Here is a 16,265-nt window from a genome sequence, read left to right on the forward strand (position 1 = left end):
CCCCCGCCCCCCCACCCCCCCCCCGCCCCCCCGCCCCCCCCCGCCCCCCCCCCCCCCCTCGGCCTCCCCCCCCCGCCCCCCCCCGGCCCCCCCGACCCCCCGCCCCCCCCGGCCCCCCCGCCCCCCCGCCCCCCCCCGCCCCGCCCCCCGCCCCCCCCCCCGGCCCCCCGTCCCCCCGGCCCCCCGCCCCCCCACCCCCCCCGCCCCCCCCGCCCCCACAGTGTATAATAGACACACTACTCCGATTGTTAATGATAATATAATCACTGCGGGTTGGACCCTGAGAGATTGTTTCCACTGGTCGGGGAATCTAAAACACTGTGGGAGAGTCGAGGGGTGGCGGGGGGAGGGGGAAGGGGGGGAGGGGGAGGGGGGTGGGGGGGTGAGGTGAGAGGCTCTGGATAACGGGTTGGCCATTTTGGACGGAGATGAGGAGAAATGGAAGGTGTTGAAGCTTTGGAATGTTCTTCCCCAGAAAGCTGTGGACATTCAGTGCACGAATATATTTAAGGCTGGGATAGACGGATTGTTGGTCTCTTGGGGGGGATTATGGGACATGGGGAGCGGAATGGTGGTTGGGGCAGCCTCGGAGGACAGAATGGCCACCCCAACCCTCCGATCTCTGGCGATCTTACAGCTCCCAGCGTTACACCAAGGTGCTGCCCTCGTTCCCCAGTGAGACGGACTTGGTTCAGGCCCGGCTGGTGGCGTGGGCGACCGTCAAATCCTTCACTAAGGCCTGCTCCAGAATCTTCCGCAGGGACCTCTTGATCTTGTCCCTGAAGTCCTGGCCCATGCAGATGTAGAGGATTGGGTTGAGGCAGCTGTTGACGGCTACCAGGCTGGAGCTGAGGGAGGTGCCCACCTTCATCGCCAGCGAGTACGGCAGGTTGGGTGGGTGCCTGACCTCCAGGATGATGAAGATGTGGAAGGGGGCCCAGCACAGGAGGAAGGCCAGAATGATGGCCGCAATGACCTTGAAGGGCTTCCCACTCGGAGCCATGTGCTTACGCCACAGTTGGAGGCCGATGGTGGCATAGCTGGCACCAATAAGCAGGAAGGGCAGGAGGAACCCCAAGAGGAAGCGGAAGATAACCAGCGTTTGGAATCTGGTGGTCTTGATGCTCTCATATTCCTCCAATGCTGCATCATAGTCCTCCTCTGTCGCGGTCTCCAAGGCCTTCTCCTCCGCCATCGTGGTGAAGTGAGTGTAACATATGGTTGTCTCACCATCATAGGTGTAGGTGTCGCGGTACAGAAAGGTCGGAACACTGAGGAGGGCGGACATCCCCCAGAGCGCCAGGCTGACCAGGATGGCCAGGCGTGGCCGCCGGTGGTTCTGGGACCAGACGGGCGTCACCACGGAGACACAGCGATCCAAACTGATGGCGGTGAGGGTCAGCACGCTGGCGAACATGGTCAGCATCTCCAAGCCGATGATGATCTTGCAGAGGGCAGTGCCGAAGGGCCAGTGGTAGTCCAGGGCCAGGTAGGCGGCACTGAGGGGCAGCAGCAGCAAGTAGGTAAAGTCGGCCAAAGCAAGGCCCAGGAACCAGACCGTGTTCACCGTCCACTTCAACTGGAAAACCGTGGCCCAAATGACCAGGCCGTTACCCAGCATGCCCAGGACAAAGGTCACCACGTAGATCACCACGCTGAAGTACCTCATCGCCGTATCAACACCACCAGCTGTCACACCATCCCAAGCCTCGCTGCTATTGGTCGGCAGAGAATCGTTGGCATCCATCTTAGACACAATACCTGAAGGAGAGAAACATTCATCAATATTGTTCACTCCCTCACTCACCCTCCCTATCCCCCCTCACACCCTCACTATCACGCCTCACACCCTCCCTATCCCCCCACTGACCCTCCCTATCCCCCCTCACACCCTCCCTATCCCCCCTCACACCCTCACTATCACCCCTCACACCCTCCCTATCCCCCCACTCACCCTCCCTTTCCCCACACTCACCCTCCCTATCACCCCTCACACCCTCCCTCTCCCCCCTCACACCCTCCCTATCCCCCACTCACCCTCACTGACCCTCCCTATCCCCTCACTCACCCTCCCTATCCCCTCACTCACCCTCCCTATCCCCCTACTCACCCTCCCTATCCCATCACTCACCCTCCCTATCCCCTCACTCTCCCACCCTATGCCCCACTCACCCTCCCTATCCCCTCACTCGCCCTCCCTATTCCCTCACTCAAACTCCCTATCCCCCCACTCACCCCCGATCCCCTCACTCACCCTCTCTATCTCCCCACTCAGACTCCCTATCCCCCCACTCACCCTCCCTATTCCCTCACTCACCCTCCCTATTCCCTCACTCACTCTCTATCCCCAACTCACCCTCCCTATTCCCTCACTCATACTCTCTATCCCCTCACTCACCCTCCCAATCCCCCACTCACACTCTCTATCCCCTCACTCACCCTCCCTATCCAATCACTCACTCTCCCTATCTCCTCACTCACCATCCCTATCTCCTCACTCACCCCCCCATCCCTCCACTCACCCTCCCAAACCCTCACTATCCCCTCACTCACCCTCCCTATCCCCTCACTGACCCTCCCTATCCCCTCACTCACCCTCCCTATCGACCGACTCACACTCCCTATCCCTCCACTCATCCTCCCTATCCCCTCACTCACCCTCCTTATCCCCCAACTCAACCTCCCTATCCCCTCACTCACTCTCCCGATCCCCCCACTCACCCTCCCAAACCCCCTATTCACGCTTGCTATCCCAGCACTTACCGTCCGTATCCCCCAGTCGCCCTCCCTATCTCCTCACTCACCCTCCCGACCTACCACTCACCCTCATATCCCCCCACTCACCCTCACTATCCCCCCACTCACCCTCCCTACCCACCACTCACCCTCATATACCCCCCACTCACCCTCCCTGTCCCCTCACTCACCCTCCCTATCCCCTCACTCACTCTCCCTATCCCCCACTCATCCTCCGTATCACCTCACTCACCCTCCCTATCCTCCCACTCACTCTCACTATCTCCTCACTCACCCTCACTATCTCCTCACTCACCCTCACTATCCCCCAATCACCCTCTCTATCCCCCCACTCACCCTCCCTATCCCCTCACTCACCCTCCCAATACCCCCACTCACCCTCCCAATACCCCTACTCATCATCCCGATCCCCCCTTCACCCTCCCTATCCCCTGACTCTCCCTCCCTATCCCCACACTCAACCTCCCTATCCCCTCAAACACCCTCCCTATCCCCTCACTATCCCCTCACTCACCCTCCCTATCCCCTCACTGACCCTCCCTGTTCCCTCACTCACCCTCCCTATCCCCTCACTCACCCTCCCTATCCCCTCACTCACCCTCCCTATCCCCTATCCCCTCACTCACCCTCCCTATCCCTTCACTCACCCTCCCTATATCCGCACTCACCCTCCCTATCCTATCGCTCTCCTTCCCTATCCCCTCACTCACCCTCCCTATCCCCTCACTCACCCTCCCTATCCCCTATCCCCTCACTCACCCTCCCTATCCCCTATCCCCTCACTCATCCTCACTATCCCCCCACTCACTCTCCCTATCCCCTCACTCACCCTCCCTATCCCCTAATTCACCCTCCCTATCCCCCCACTCATCCTCCCTATCCTCCACTCACCCTCACTATCCCACACTCACCCTCCCTATCCCCTCACTCATCCTCACTATCCCCCCACTCACTCTCCCTATCCCCTCACTCACCCTCCGTATCCCCTCATTCACCCTCTCTATCTCCTCCATCTGCTCACTCAGCCTTCCTGTCTCCTCAATCCCCTTGCTCGCCCTCCCCATCCCCTGAATCCCCTGCACACCCACCCTATACCCTCATTCACTCTCCCTATCCCATGCACACCCTTATGCACCCTCCCTATCCCCTCCACTCCCTCACTCATCCTCCCTATCCCCTCACCTCCTCACTCACCCTCCCTATCCCCTCCACTCCATCACTCACCCTCCCTATCCCCTCCACTCCCTCACTCACCCTCCCTATCCCTTCACCTCCTCACTCACCCTCCCTATGCCCTCCATCCCCTCACTCACCCTCCCTATCTCCTCCACCTCTTCACTAACTTTCCCTATCCCCTCCATCCCCTCACTCACCCTCCCTATCCCCTCCACCACCTCACTAACCCTCCCTATCTCCTCCATCCCCTCACTCACCCTCCCTATCCCCTCCACCACCTCACTAACCCTCCCTATCCCCTCCATCCCCGATTCACCCTCCCTATCCCCCCACCACTTCTCTCACCCTCCCTATCCCCTCCACCACCTCACTCGCCCTCCTTATCTGCTCCAAACCCTCACTCACCCTCCGTATCCCCTCAATCCCTTCACTCACCCTCTGTGGTGAACCATCGTTGGTTCCCACTAGATAGTACTGAGCCAGGGTCTGGCCAGTACTACGAGTCTGTATATATGTTGCTGTTGGGGTTAGGGATGGGTTGTTCTACTTGTTACTGTTGGGGTTAGGGTTGGGCTGTTACACCTGTATTATAGTTATTATGGTACATCCCAGTCGGGCTCCGCCTCCTGGGAGAGGTATAAAGGTCACTGCTCTGTCTGGGACCCCTCAGTCTGGGATCGTGTACTATACATGGTAGCTTCGTTGTAATAGTAAATAAAAGCCTTTATTTCCTTGAGCATCTCAAGCCTCGTGTGTGATAACGCGCATCAATTTTATTTACTATTAATTAAACTCTCGTCGTTAAAAAAAAAAGAAAACGATACAGAGAGTATGGAGCAAATGTTAAAACCCGAACGTCTTACACTGGACCCACGTGCGGCGGGCGCCTCTAACACCTTCGACCACTGGTTGAAATGTTTTGAGGACTACCATGCAGCCTCCGCAGTGGTCACCACAGACAACGACAGACTCGGGTCCTCCACGCGAGGGTAAGCGACACCGTATATCTCACGATCCGTGCGGCCACCGACTACAAAGGGGCCCTCGAGCTTCTTAAGAAGCGCTACATTAAACCGCCAAACGAGATGCATGCTCAATACCTCTTAGCCACTCGACGATGGCAGCCCAGCGAAACAACGGAACAGTACGCGTGCGAGCTCCTACAGCTAGCCAGGGGCTGTAACTGCAAAGCAGTGTCGGCGGACCAGAACATGAATGACCTCGCTCGAGATGCGTTTGTGGCGGGAATCGGATCATCTTATATCCGACTCAGACTGTTGGAGCAAGGTAATCTTGATCTCACTAAGTCGATAGAACTAGCGGATACGTTGGAGACGGCCTCCAAAAGCCTAGCGTTGTATCCCGAAGACCACGTGGAGACAACGTGGCAGGAGCAGTCGCTGACCCCTCCTCGTCCCTCGGGTCCGAAAAGCTGCGTGATGGCGTGCCCACACTCGGGCCTGACGACGGCAGCAGCTCCGGGCGGCCCGCGGTGTTACTTCTGTGGGGGAGCGAAGCATACTCGGCAGCGGTGTCCCGCTAAAGCTGTGTTGTGCTCCGCCTGCGGTAAGAAGGGGCACTATTCGAAGGTATGCCGATCCAAATTTACTTCCAGGAACAGCAGTGTGGCCTGCGACTCCCCGGAGCCCGGTTCTTCGTCGTCGGCATCGTCGAGGGTTTCGTCCACGTGCGAGGCCAGGACGCCGCCATTACAGTCGACGGAGTCGCAAGAGACGCGCGACCACCAGGGGTCGCTGATTTTGGCGCCATCACCCACGTGCGACCTATGGGAGCGGCCATGTTGGTCGGCTCCGACCGCGAACGACCAGCAGGGGTCATCTTCATCTATCTCAGCTGCCTGCAGTGGCGCTCATGAACCAACAGTGGCGTCGATCATCCTGGACCAGGCCAAGCCTCACAGACTCGACAAGTCTATGATGGACATTCAGGTAAACAAACGCTTGATTTATTGTCTGTTTGACAGCGGGAGCACTGAGAGTTTTATTCACCCAGACGCTGTGAAGCGGTGTGGCCTCCAGATCCAACCTGTCAAGCAGACGATTTCGATGGCATCAAGGTCCCGGTCTGTCACCGTGCTAGGGAGTTGCGTGGTAAATTTAACGGTGCAGGGCACGGTTTACGAGAGCTTCAAGCTCCTGGTGTTACCGCACCTTTGCGCGCCAATACTCCTCGGACTAAATTTCATGGTCCACTTGAAAAGTGTAACCCTACAGTACGGTGGGCCACTCCCTCCGCTTTCAGTGGGAGAACGGCAGCCTCCAAATTGCCCAACGCGCCCCGCCTGTAGCCTCTCGACGCTGAAGATTACCACACCCTCCCTGTTCCAGAATCTTGTGCCAGGCTGCAAGCCCATCGCGACTAAGAGTAGGCGTTACAGCGCTGAGGATCGGATCTTCATTCGATCTGAAGTTCAGCGGCTCCTCAAGGAAGGGATCATACAATCTAGCGCTAGTCCATGGAGAGTGAAGGTCGTGGTGGTCAAGAGTGGGAACAAACCCCGGATGGTCATTGACTATAGTCAGACCATTAACAGATACACGCAGCTGGATGCGTATCCCCTCCCGCGCATTTCTGACATGGTCAACCAGATTGCGCAGTACCGGGTGTTCTCCACCATTGACCTAAAGTCTGCTTACCACCAGCTCCCCATTCGCCCAGAGGACTGACAATACACGGCTTTTGAGGCGGATGGTCGCTTGTATCACTTTGTTAGGGTACCTTTTGGTGTCACCAATGGGGTCTCGGTCTTCCAGCGTGCTATGGACCGAATGGTGGACCAGAATGGACTGCGGGCTACCTTCCCGTACCTGGATAACGTCACCATCTGCGGCCATGACCAGCAGGACCACGATACCAATCTCCTTAAGTTCCTACGCACTGCATCTCGCCTGAACCTGACCTACAACAGGGAGAAGTGTGTATTTCGCACGCGCCGTTTAGCTATCCTCGGATACGTGGTGGAAAACGGGGTCATTGGCCCTGATCCAGACCGTATGCGTCCCCTCCTCGAACTTCCCCTGCCCACTAGCGTAAAAGCACTGAGAAGATGCTTAGGCTTCTTCTCTTACTACACACAGTGAGTTCCCAATTATGCGGACAAAGCCCGTCCGCTCATCAAGTCTCCCTCTTTTCCCCTAGCACCAGAGGCTCGTTTGGCCTTTGAAAAACTAAAAGCCGACATCGCGAAAGCCACGATGCACGCTATCGATGAGTCCATCCCCTTCCAGGTGGAGAGCGATGCATCTGATTTCGCCCTGGCCGCCACACTTAACCAGGCGGGCAGGCCCGTCGCCTTTTTCTCTCGCACCCTCCAAGGCCCTGAAATTCGACATTCAGCGGTGGAAAAGGAGGCCCAGGCCATTGTGGAGGCCGTCCGGCATTGGCGCCATTACTTGGCGGGAAAACGGTTCACCCTGATCACGGACCAGCGGTCCGTGGCGTTCATGTTCAATAACACGTTATGGGGCAAGATCAAGAACGACAAGATCTTGAGGTGGAGAATCGAACTCTCCACCTATAATTACGACATCATGTATCGTCCAGGGAAACTCAACGAGCCCTCGGATGCCCTGTCGCGTGGAACATGCGCTAGTATGCAGGAGAATCGATTGCAGGCTCTCCATAATGACCTCTGCCATCCGGGGGTCACTCGGCTCTACCACTTCGTAAAAGCCCGCAATCTACCCGACTCGGTGGAGGATGTCAGGTCCATAACGAGAAGCTGTCGGGTATGCGCGGAATGCAAACCGCACTTTTACCGACCTGACAGGGCACAACTCGTCAAGGCCACTCGTCCCTTCGAAAGGCTGAGTGTGGACTTTAAGGGCCCCCTTCCCTCGACAGATCGGAATGTGTACTTCCTCAACATCATTGATGAGTACTCGAGATTCCCTTTTGTCATTCCCTGCTCTGATACATCCGCTGCCACGGTTATCAAGGCATTTCGTGATCTTTTCTCCCTGTTCGGGTACCCCAGCTACATCCACAGCGACAGGGGCTCGTCGTTCATGAGCGATGACTTGAGGCAATACCTGCTCTCATACGGGATTGCCTCTAGTAGAACCACGAGCTACAAACCTAGGGGTAACGGACAGGTCGAACGAGAGAATGCTACAGTCTGGAAGGCTGTCTTACTGGCGTTGAAGTCAAAAAGCCTTCCAGTCTCCCGTTGGCAAGAGGTGCTCCCTGATGCGCTCCATTCCATACGCTCACTCCTGTGTACGGCAACCAACGCTACTCCCCATGAGAGGCTGTTTCCATTCCCTCGGAAGTCTTCCTCGGGGACCTCATTACCGTCTTGGTTGACGTACTCAGGACCTGTCCTCCTGCGGCGACATGTTAGGACCCGCAAGTCCGACCCTTTGGTTGAACAGGTCCATCTCCTCCACGCCAACCCTCAGTATGCCTATGTGACATACCCTGACGGGCGAGAGGACATGGTCTCGATTCGAGACCTGGCGCCAGCAGGGGGCTTGGAAACCCCTGTCGCCCCCATACCTCCTGTTAGAGACCCCCCAACTATTGTTTCCCCTCCTGACACGGCGCGGGCAGCATCGGGACCATCACTTAACCCTTTTACTCCCGTGTACAGCTTGCCTGAGTCCAGGAGATGGTCGCCACTTCAAGGCGTGTCGGAACTCAACGGATTATCATCACCTCGGGGTCAGCCGGCCCGTGAGTCTGTGGAGGAACCGTTTGACATCGCCTTGGGGAGAACGCCACCGCGAGTGCCTACTCCGGTGTCATCACCGGTGTTGAGGAGGTCACAACGACGGTGCGGTCCCCCTGACCGTCTGAACTTATAGACTGATGACAAATTGTTCTGTGTTTTTTTTTGTACCCCGCCGGCCTTTGTCTTCAAAGGAGGGGTGAATGTGGAGAACCATCGTTGGTTCCCACTAGATAGTACTGAGCCAGGGTCTGGCCAGTACTATGAGTCTGTATATATGTTGCTGTTGGGGTTAGGGTTGGGCTGTTCTACTTGTTACTGTTGGGGTTAGGGTGGGGTTGTTACACCTTTGTATTGTAGTATTGTGGTACATCCCAGTCGGGCTCCGCCTCCTGGGAGAGGTATAAAGGTCACTGCTCTGTCTGGGCCCCCTCAGTCTGGGATCGTGTACTATACATGGTAGCTTCGTTGTAATAGTAAATAAAAGCCTTTATTTCCTTGAGCATCTCAAGCCTCGTGAGTAATAACGCGCATCACCCTCCCTATCCCCTCCAATCCCTCACTCACCCTCTATCCCCTCCACTCCCTCACTCACCCTTCCTATCCCGTCCACTCCTCACTCATCGTCCCGATCTCCTCCACTCTCTCACTCACGCTCCCTGTGCCTTCAATCCCCTCACTCATCCTCCTTATCCTCTCACTCACCCTCCCTATTCCCTCACACCCTCCCTATCTCCTCACACCCTCCCTATCTCCTCACTCACCCTCCCTATCCCCTCCACTGTCTCATTCATCCTCCCTATCCCCTCCACCACCTCACTTACCCTCCCTATCCCCTCAACTCCCTCACTCACCCTCCCTATTCCCTCCACCTCCTCACTCACCCTCCCTATCCTCTCCACCCCTCACTCACCATCCCTATTCCCTCCACTCCCTCACTCACCATCCTTAATTCCTCTATCCCCTCACTCACCCTCCCTATCCCCTCTATCCCCTCTATCCCCTCACTCACCCTCGGTATCCTCTCCAGCCCCTCCCTATCCCCTCCACCCCCTCACTCACCCTCCGTATCCCCTCAGTCACCCTCCCTATTCCCTTCACACACTCAGTCACCCTACCTATCCCCTCCAACCCCTCACCCCATCCCCTCAATCCCTTCACTCACCCTCCCTAACCCCACCACACCCTCACTCGCCCTCCCTATCCCGTCCACCCCTTACTCATCCTCCCTATCTCCTCCACTCACTCATTCACCCTCCCTATCCCCTCAATCACCCACCCTATCCCCTCACTCACCCTCCCTATCCCCTCACTCATCCTCCCTTTCCCCTCACTCATCCTCCTTAACCCCTCACTATCCCCTCACTCACCTTCCCGATTCCCTCACTCATCCTCCCTATCCCCTCACTCACCCTCTCTATCCCCTCACTCACCCTCTCTATCCCCTCACTCACCCTCCCTATCCCCTCATTCACCCTCTCTATCTCCTCCATCCGCTCACTCAGCCTTCCTGTCTCCTCAATCCCCTGCACACTCACCCTATCCCCTCATTCACTCTCCCTATCTGATGCACACCCTCACGCACCCTCCCTATCCACTCCACTCCCTCACTCACCCTCCCTATCCCCTCACCTCCTCACTCACCCTCCCTATCCCCTCACCTCCTCACTCACCCTCCCTATCCCCTCACCTCCTCACTCACCCTCCCTATCCCCTCACCTCCTCACTCACCCTCCCTATCCCCTACACCTCTTCACTAACTTTCCCTATCCCCTCCATCCCCTCACGCACCCTCCCTATCCCCTCCACCTCCTCACTCACCCTCCCTATTCCCTCCAACTCCTCTCTTACCCTCCCTATCCCCTCCACCCTCTCACTCACCCTCCCTATCCCCTCACACACACTCCCTATCCCCTCCACCACCTCACTCACCCTTCTTATCCCCTCCAACCCCTCACTCATCCTCCGTATCCCCTCAATCCCTTCACTCACCCTCCCTATCCCTTCCAATCCCTCACTCATCCTTCCTATCCCCTCCACTTCCTCACTCATCCTATCTCCTCCACTCACTCACGCTCCCTATGCCCTCAATCCCCTCACTCACACTCCTTATCCTCTCACTCACCCTCCCTATCCCCTCATTATTTTATAGACCTCTATAAAATCACCCCTCAACCTCCTACGCTCCAGAGGAAAAAAGTCCCAGTCTATCCAGCCTCTCCTTATGACTCAATCCATCAAGTCCCGGTGGTATCCCCAGTAAATCTTTTCTGCACTCTTTCTAGTTTAATAATATCCTTTCTATAATAGGGTGACCAGAACAGTACACAGTATTCCAAGTGTGGCCTTACCAATGTCTTGTACAACTTCAACAAGACGTCCCAACTCCTTTTCCATGTTCTGTCCAATGAAACCAAGCATGCTGAATGCCTTCTTCACCACTCTATCTGTGATTCTCCTTTCAAGGAGCTATGAACCTGTACCCCGAGATCTCTTTGTTCTGTAACTCTCCCCAATGCCCTACCATTAACTGAGTAAGTCCTGCCCTGGTTCAATCTGCCAAAATGCATCACCTTGCATGTAACTAAATTAAACTCCTTCTGCCATTCGTCAGCCCACTGGCCCAATTGATCAAGATCCCGTTGCAATTGGAGATAACTTTCTTCACTGTCCACTCTGCCACCAATCTTTGTGTCATCTGCAAACTTACTAACCATGCCTCCTATATTCTCATCCAAATCATTAATATAAATGACAAATAACAGTGGACCCAGCACTGATCCCTGAGGCACACCGCTGGTCACAGGCCTCCAGTTTGAAAAACAACCCTTTACAACCACCCTCTGGCTTCTGTCATCAAGCCAATTTTGTATCCATTTAGACACCTCATCCTGGATCCCGTGAGGTTTAACCTTATGCAACAACCTACCGTGCGGTACCTTGTCAAAGGCCTTGCTAAAGTCCATGTAGACAACATCAACTGCACTGCCCTCATCTACCTTCTTGGTTACTGATGCGCGATTAATTCACTCAAGAGGCTAGATCGTACTCGGGAAATAAAGGCTTTTATTAGCAACAAGAATGGAGCACACTGCTTAACAATACAATCCCAGACTAAAGGGTCACTAGGAAGTGCAGTGACCTTTATACTCCTATAGGTAGGCGGAGCCAACCGGAGTGTACCACAGAACAATACCAACAGGTGGAACACCCCAACCCTAACCCCAACAGTAACAAGAGTAACATATGTACAAGTACCCATAGTGCTAACCATCTATGGTTCACCACAGTTACCCCTTCAAAAAACTCAATCAAATTTGTGAGACATGATTTTCCACTCACAAAGCCATGCTGACTGTCCCTAATCAGTCCTTGCGTCTCTAAATGCCTGTAGATCCTGTCTCTCAAAATACCTTCCAACAACTTACCCACCACAGATGTGAGGCTCACTGGCCTGTAGTTCCCAGGCTTTTCTCTGCAGCTCTTTTTAAACAAAGGCACAACATTTGCCACCCTCCAATCTTCAGGCACCTCACCTGTGACTATCAATGATTCAAATATCTCAGCTAGGGGACCCACAACTTCCTCCCTAGCCTCCCACAATGCCCTGGGATAAACTTCATCAGGTCCGGGGATTTATCTACCTTGATGCGCTTTAAGACTTCCAGCACCTCCTTCTCTGTAATATGTACACTCCTCAAGACATCACTATTTATTTCCCCAAGTTCCCTAACATCCATGCCTTTCTCAGCAGTAAATACTGATGAGAAATATTCATTTAGGATCTCACCCATCTCCTGTGGATCTGCACATAGATGACCTTGTTGATCCTTAAGAGGCCCTACTCTCTCCCTTGTTACTCTTTTGCCCTTTATGTATTTGTAGAAGCTCTTTGGATTCTCCTTTGCCTTTTCTGGTAAAACAATTTTGTGTCCCCTTTTTGCCCTCCTGATTTCTCTCTTAACTCTCTCTCTTTGTCTCTCTCTCTCTCTGTCTCTCTCTGTCTCTGTCTCTCTCTGTCTCTGTCTCTCTCTCTCTGACTCTCTCTCTCTGTCTCTTTCTCTCTTTGTCTCTGTCTCTCTCCATCTCTCTCTGTCTCTCTCTCTCCGTCTCTCTCTCGCCGTCTCTCTCTCTCTCTCGCTGTCGCTCTCTGTCTGTCTCTCTCTCTCTGTCTCTCTCTCTCTATCTCTATCTCTCTGTCTCACTCTCTCTCTGCCTCTCTCTCTCTCTGTCTGCCTGTCTCTCTCTCTCTCTGTCTGCCTGTCTCTCTCTCTCTCTGTCTCTCTCTCTCCCTCTCTCTCTGTCTTTCTGTCTCTGTCTCTTTCTCTATGACTCTGTCTCTGTCTATCTCTGTCTATCTCTGTCTCTCTCTTTCTCTCTGTCTCTCTCTCTTTCTCTCTGTCTCTCACTCTCTCCCTCTGTCTACCTCTCTCTGTTTCTCTCTTTCTCGGTCTTTGTCTGTCTGTCTGTCTCTCTCTGTCTGCCTTTCTCTGTCTCTCTCTGTCTCTCTCTCTCTCTCTGTCTCTCTCACTCTCTCTGTCCCTATCTCTCTCTCTGTCACTCTCTCTCTCTCTCGCTCTCTCTCTCTCTTGCTCTCTCTCTGTCTCTGTTTCTCCCTCTGTCTCTCTCTGTCACTCTCTCTCTCTCACTCTCCCTGTGTCTATCTCTCTGCCTCTATCTCTCTTTCTCTCTCTGTCTCTGTCTCTCTCTCTGTCTCTCTCTCTCTCTCCAGCTCTCACACTCTTTGTCTCTATCACTCTGTCTCTATCTCTCTCTCTCTTTCTCTCTCTTTCTCTCTCTGTCTCTCTTTGTCTCTGTCTCTCTCTGTCTTTCTCTCTCTCTCTGTATCTGTCTCTGTCTCTCTCTCTCTGTCTCTATCTCTATCTCTCTCTCTGTCTCTCTCTCTCTGTCTCTCTCTCTCTGTCTCTCTCTCTCTGTCTCTCTCTCTGTCTCAGTCTCTCTCTCTCTTTCTCGATCTCTCTCTCTGTCTCTCTCTCTGTCTCTCTCTGTCTCTCTCTATCTCTCTCTCTCTCTCTATCTCTGTCAAGAACAGAAGGTTGGTTAGGGCAAGTTTAGGGCCAGTTATAGATGGCAGAGGGAAGTTATGTGTGGAACCGGAGGAGATTGGTGAAGCATTGAACCAATATTTCTCTTCGGTGTTCACGCAAGGGGACATGAATATAGCTGAGGAGGACACTGGGTTGCAGGGGAGTAGAATAGACAGTATTACAGTTGATAAGGAGGATGTGCAGGATATTCTGGAGGGTCTGAAAATAGATAAATCCCCTGGTCCGGATGGGATTTATCCAAGGATTCTCTGGGAGGCAAGAGAAGTGATTGCAGAGCCTCTGGCTCTAATCTTCAGGTCGTCGTTGGCCTCTGGTATAGTACCAGAAGATTGGAGGTTAGCGAATGTTGTCCCATTGTTTAAGAAGGGGAACAGAGACTTCCCCGGGAATTATAGACCGGTGAGTCTCACTTCTGTTGTCGGCAAGATGTTGGAAAAAATTATAAGGGATAGGATTTATAGTTATTTGGAGAGTAATGAATTGATAGGTGATAGTCAGCATGGTTTTGTGGCAGGTAGGTCGTGCCTTACTAACCTTATTGAGTTTTTTGAGAAAGTGACCAAGGAGGTGGATGGGGGCAAGGCAGTGGACGTGGTATATATGGATTTTAGTAAGGCGTTTGATAAGGTTCACCATGGTAGGCTTCTGCAGAAAATGCAGATGTATGGGATTGGGGGTGATCTAGGAAATTGGATCAGGAATTGGCTAGCGGATAGGAAACAGAGGGTGGTGGTTGATAGTAAATATTCATCATGGAGTGCGGTTACAAGTGGTGTACCTCAGGGATCTGTTTTGGGGCCATTGCTGTTTGTAATATTTATTAATGATCTGGATGAGGGTATAGTTGGGTGGATTAGCAAATTTGCTGATGACACCAAAGTCGGTGGTGTGGTAGACAGTGAGGAAGGGTGTCGTAGTTTGCAGGAAGACTTAGACAGGTTGCAAAGTTGGGCCGAGAGGTGGCGGATGGAGTTTAATGCGGAGAAGTGTGAGGTAATTCACTTTGGTAGGAATAACAGATGTGTTGAGTATAGGGCTAACGGGAGGACTTTGAATAGTGTGGAGGAGCAGAGGGATCTAGGTGTATGTGTGCATAGATCCCTGAAAGTTGGGAATCAAGTAGATAAGGTTGTTAAGAAGGCATATGGTGTCTTGGCGTTTATTGGTAGGGGGATTGAATTTAGGAGTCGTAGCGTTATGTTGCAACTGTACACAATTCTGGTGCGGCCGCACTTGGAGTACTGTGTGCAGTTCTGGTCCCCACATTACAGGAAGGATGTGGAGGCTTTGGAGAGGGTGCAGAGGAGGTTTACCAGGATGTTGCCTGGTATGGAGGGGAGATCCTATGAGGAGAGGCTGAGGGATTTGGGATTGTTTTCGCTGGAAAGGCGGCGGCTAAGAGGGGATCTTATTGAAACATATAAGATGATTAGAGGTTTAGATAGGGTGGATAGTGATAGCCTTTTTCCTCTGATGGAGAAATCCAGCACGAGGGGGCATGGCTTTAAATTGAGGGGGGGTAGTTATAGAACCGATGTCAGGGGTAGGTTCTTTACCCAGAGGGTGGTGAGGGATTGGAATGCCCTGCCAGCATCAGTAGTAAATGCGCCTAGTTTGGGGGCGTTTAAGAGATCCGTAGATAGGTTCATGGACGAAAAGAAATTGGTTTAGGTTGGAGGGTCACAGTTTTTTTTTAACTGGTCGGTGCAACATCGTGGGCCGAAGGGCCTGTTCTGCGCTGTAATGTTCTATGTTCTATGTTCTATGTCTCTCTCTCTCTCTGTCTAACTCTCTCTCTCTCTTTCTCGATCTCTATCTCTCTCTCTCTGTCTCTCTCTGTCTCTCTCTCTTTCTCTCTCTGTCTCTCTCTCTCTCACCCTCTTCCTCTCTCTCTCTCTCTGTCTCTCACTCTTTGTCTCTGTCTCTCTCTCTCTGTCTCTCTCTCTCTCTTACTATCTCTCTCTGTCTCATGTAGCGGGCTCCCTCTTTTTAACTCCACTCGTGGGCTTATCTCAGGTTTGGTTCTCCGTTACCCAAACCCCACCAGTGCCCGAATGATTCTCTCTCTCGCCGATGGAACAATGGCCACCTTGCGTCTACTTCACTAGAGTAGCGCCCCCAAGAGGGAGGAAAGGAAACTGCTGCCTATCCACTACCTGGCAGCCTTTCCTGAGTGGGCGGGTTCGAATCGCCCAGGGTACCCTCGGTTCTTGACTCCGGAATTATGGTAAGGGATATTAAAATGTGACCTGACCAGAGATAGCTGATGAGAAAATGAAAGAGCAAGATGGGCTCCAATCGAGTTCAAATCATATATCTTTTATTAAACACCAAAATTAAACCTCATCAACACCAGAAAACAACATATAGGTATCTTATACTCTATAACTATGACTATGGGGACAAAACTAAACGGGCACAAAGTAAATTCTAACTTTAAACAGTGTTAGCAATATCTTATACTATGAAAAGGTTCATGCACCCACCATTCCCACAAAAGCCTCCACTGCTATGTTACCCTCGGGAACTTCACGAATTACTGGGAAATACTCAGTTGAGCTGACCTTGACCTT

General features: G+C 53.4%; 1 pseudogene; it reads right to left on the reverse strand.

The window, feature by feature from the left end:
- Window positions 1-503: 503 nt before the first annotated feature.
- Window positions 504-16,265, reverse strand: part of LOC144486516 (chemerin-like receptor 1) — a 16,111-nt pseudogene continuing 349 nt past the window's right edge.

Source organism: Mustelus asterias, unplaced genomic scaffold, assembly GCF_964213995.1.
Source record: "Mustelus asterias unplaced genomic scaffold, sMusAst1.hap1.1 HAP1_SCAFFOLD_380, whole genome shotgun sequence".
Lineage (NCBI taxonomy): Eukaryota > Metazoa > Chordata > Chondrichthyes > Carcharhiniformes > Triakidae > Mustelus > Mustelus asterias.